We start from the raw sequence: 3,987 nt of genomic DNA on the forward strand, positions 1-3,987 counted from the left end.
TCTCCCCCCCCCCCTCCCCCCCCCCCCCCCCCCCCCCTCGTTTTTATGTCTATTTAGCCTGCGTTGTTGAAAAGAGGTCGCTGTCTGTATTTGCCAGCACTCTACGTGCTGTACGTTCCGCAAGACCACTTCTACCACAGCGTTTAGGAGAAATTGGCCAACTGATGATGAATAACAGGCTGCTTGCATGATTGTTTACGTGGCAGGAAGAAAGACTTCTCGTCCAGAATTAGTCATACGTGCTAAATACCACCTCAATCTTCCTGCCTTTTTTTCAGAGTTGGTCTGGTTGTTTATTGTTTTGCTTTTATCAAGGTATTCTTAGTTTTTCAATTAAAAGAAAAAAGGAAAGCCTTTTGGAGAAATTTAAAGGAAAATGTATTTGTGATTTGGTGAAATGAGTCTAAGATGACAAACTTCCTACAACAAATATAATTTTTGGAAAGGAGTAAAATGATTTCTGACTCTTGACAAAAACATTTTTATCAATAATACATGGTGAAAATATTTCATAGTGTACTTTTTTATAAACAATTCTTTTGAAAACTAACAAATTTTAAGTTTTTTTAAAAATTTTATGATAATGAAATGCTTTTTTCTTGAACGGTGTTGGACAGAAACTGAAAAATACTAGTCCATCCACATCTACCGCCTCCAAGTCTTGGTCCCACATAGCCCCCTTAGAATTTAACAACAGACATTTTTGAAAGGCATTATAACTTCTAGCATTCAAAATAATGTCTGGGAAAAAACGCTAAAGTTTTGGTCACTGAGTATGTATGATTTTAAAAACTAGGTAAGACATGGCTTACCTTTGTACTGAAATTAAGGGAGCTCTGGCTACGTTTTCTGTTAAATTAGTCACCCATTATATCCATTGGCAGTGCATAGCGTGCCACTATTTACAGCACGCTTGCACCTTGCTACCCTCCTGTTACACTGAATTGTAATGGCAATCGATACTCAAACTCCATTCCTCTCCCTTTCCAGAAACCCAGCTGTATGGGGATTTGACCCTACTCAGATTAGATCTGCCCTCTTCCTTCCAAAATTGTGTGTGTGTGTGTGTGTGTGTGTGTGTGTCTACGTGCACCCGTGTGTTCATCCATAGATACATAAATGCCAAAGAGTTTGACCAGTCCTGTCTCGAGACATATGTATAATATACGTATTTTTATACACATATGTATCTAGGACTATATACATGTATATATTTATAAGATTAAAGTTTCTGAAAATGAGACCATTGCAAGGCATTGCAGCCACTAGAATTAAAATGGAAGTACTGAAACACAGAACAATTGCAGCTTGTGCTCACGGTGTCTGATCCCGCTGTGCTGTTGCTGAGCACTGGAAGCAGCTCAGGTAATCTGCCTATCGTGAATCTTCATGAAGTGTTGGGGAACGAGCCAAGATCCAGCAGGCCAGCTCGAGGAGATGTGAGTGGACTGGTGGCAGGCTGCGCTGTGCGTATGCATTTGGAAACAGAATTGCTGCAGCAGCCAAGGGAATGGAGGTGTTTTGATTTCAGGCTCCTCTAATGCAGATAGCTGGAAACATTTACTAGGCTGAAGCTTTAATGTTAAAACAGAAACACTCTCTTCTGTTTTTCCCCCTGAAGATTTGATAGCGGAGACCTCTGAGGGATGTGGCATTCTCTTTGTCCACAAATACACTATCAGAGTGCCTGAACTCAGACCTTGAGACAGTGTCTTTGCTTTGGGCCGCTGGAGATTTTTAACTATTGAAGTTCCCAACTGAAGATTTTATTTCGGCAAGAAAGATTTTTTTTTTTTTTCCCCCCCCAGAACTGGAAAAGGTAAGAACTTTCTGCTTGTAAAACAAACAAACAACTTTCTAGTTAGTCCTGCTATTTCTCAAGGTGATTTCATTATCTTACTGTGCCACTGCTTCCAAATGGCCTTGGAGACATCATTTGCAGTACAGTGAAGTATTTGTCATAGAGTCAGAATGTTCTTGGCAATCCTGAGAATTGCTAGATTAAGAGCTTACCCAACAGCCTGAAGTATTATTGTGTACACTTCTTGGAAACACATACAAACAATGATTATTTCCCACCCCCCACGCATGCCTATGCAATAACATCCTTAAACTTTTCTCGCTGCATGGTAGGGTCTTGAAATAAAAGCATACCATATTTCTCTGGACTTTAAAACTTCTTTATGCCAGAAGAGCATTATGGTGTTAACACCAAGTGTAAATTGAAGTCCTTACCTTGTAAAACTAAGAATTTGGGGTAATATTCTCAGGTGCAAATGGTATGTTGTTCAGGCATTTGGTCAGGTTATTAGCAGTTTGTCCTTGCTGAAGACCTGTCCCTATCACTTTCTGGAGGACACTGACCAGAGATGGACCCTTCCAGGTCATATGTATCTGGGTTAAAGTCTCACAGTCATTACTTTTAAAATTTGGGATTTCCCCCTCCTTGTTTTCCCTCCCCTTGCCTGTGCAGCAGGTCCTTGTGCTGGCAGCTGCCTGTAGGTGGGGCTGCCGTTCCACGCAGGCTGGGACACTGGCAGCTGTGGTACAGATGTGTACAGATGTGGTACAGATGTGGTGCAGATGCAGCCTGTCCTGAACTGCAATGGCCAGCAAGTAACCATCTCCTTTAGCAACATAAGCGATGCAAAGTGACGGTAGTTTTAAAATATTTTATTAAATGTTTAAAATAACATAAACATCATATTAACAATTTTATGGCTGAGGTTCTCATAATCTGTGACTTTACCATTTTATCTGATTTGAGAGCTCAAAAGATTACACCTTAACATTAGAAACTTTTAAATTAAGATTTATAACAGTAAGTTGTCTCATAGCTAACAAGAGAATAGAAATAGCAGATAGAACCGTATAAACTTTGGACAGTGGGAGAGTACCTATTTTACTATAAACTGGGGTCTGCCAAGATTATGTAAGGACAAGAAACCTTTTATAAGCAGTTTCATGTTAATCTGAACAAACCAACTCAATTCATAGTTGACTTTTAAGCAATAGAGAAAAGTGGGATAGTACATCTGTAATTATTCTCCAAATACGCATGTTTGGTTTTCTTTTAAATTCTCTTAAGTAAGTCTCTACCACCTTCATACCGATATTTAGCACCATGTAATGGGATATTCACCATTTAGCTTCTGGGGAATGTACAGTATGTTATTTACTCTGCGCTAGAATAAAGGGTCCAATTGTAATAAAAGTTCATCCTTGCTTTCTGCGGTAGAACGTCAACGCTGGAAGAGCGACAGCATGCTTTCGACCATGAAGCTGTAGCTTATTTACAAACAAAAGAATGCCCCCCTCCCTCTTTTCCCCGTTGCTTATTCATGATGATGATTTGATTAATAGTACTACGGGTTAGGTTTCCTTTACACTGGAAACGAGGGTAGGTTTTAATCACTTCGTCTTAAACTGAATCGGAACAAGTGCATACCAAACAAGCACAGCCTGGCATTTCAATATGAGCTCCACTATTTTTACCATCTCTGTATGTTGTACGAGAAGACTGGTGGTGAAAGATGTAACTATACACACAGGCATACATAATCATGTTTTCTTAGAAAATGTAAAGTAACAAATTTCTTGAGGAGGTGGGTAATGTGCCAACAACCTGTGATATACCAGTATGTCTGTTACCCCCACCACCACCAACAAAGAATCGTATTTTCTTAACAAAGTGACTGGGATAGAGGGTGGAGGGGTGAGAAATTCTATTTTTTTGGTAACAGACACGCTGGAGATAAACAGCTTCGGTTGTCAGTCAAAAGGCAGTTTAAACTCAGGTTAATTTTAGGGATTTGGGTTTTTTTGTCATTGCGATTTAATAAAAAAAAGCAATAGTTCTTAATAGCAAGCTTATGCACATTGCTCTTTGACAGTGAAATGATATTCAGTGTTTCATTGCTTTCGCACAGCAGTTCATAGCTATAGCCTACAGACTAGTGTATATGCATAGTATTAACAAAACAGTAC

The sequence above is a fragment of the Pygoscelis adeliae genome, unplaced genomic scaffold (genome assembly GCF_000699105.1).
Source record: "Pygoscelis adeliae isolate BGI_AS28 unplaced genomic scaffold, ASM69910v1 Scaffold65, whole genome shotgun sequence".
In the NCBI taxonomy this organism is placed as follows: domain Eukaryota; kingdom Metazoa; phylum Chordata; class Aves; order Sphenisciformes; family Spheniscidae; genus Pygoscelis; species Pygoscelis adeliae.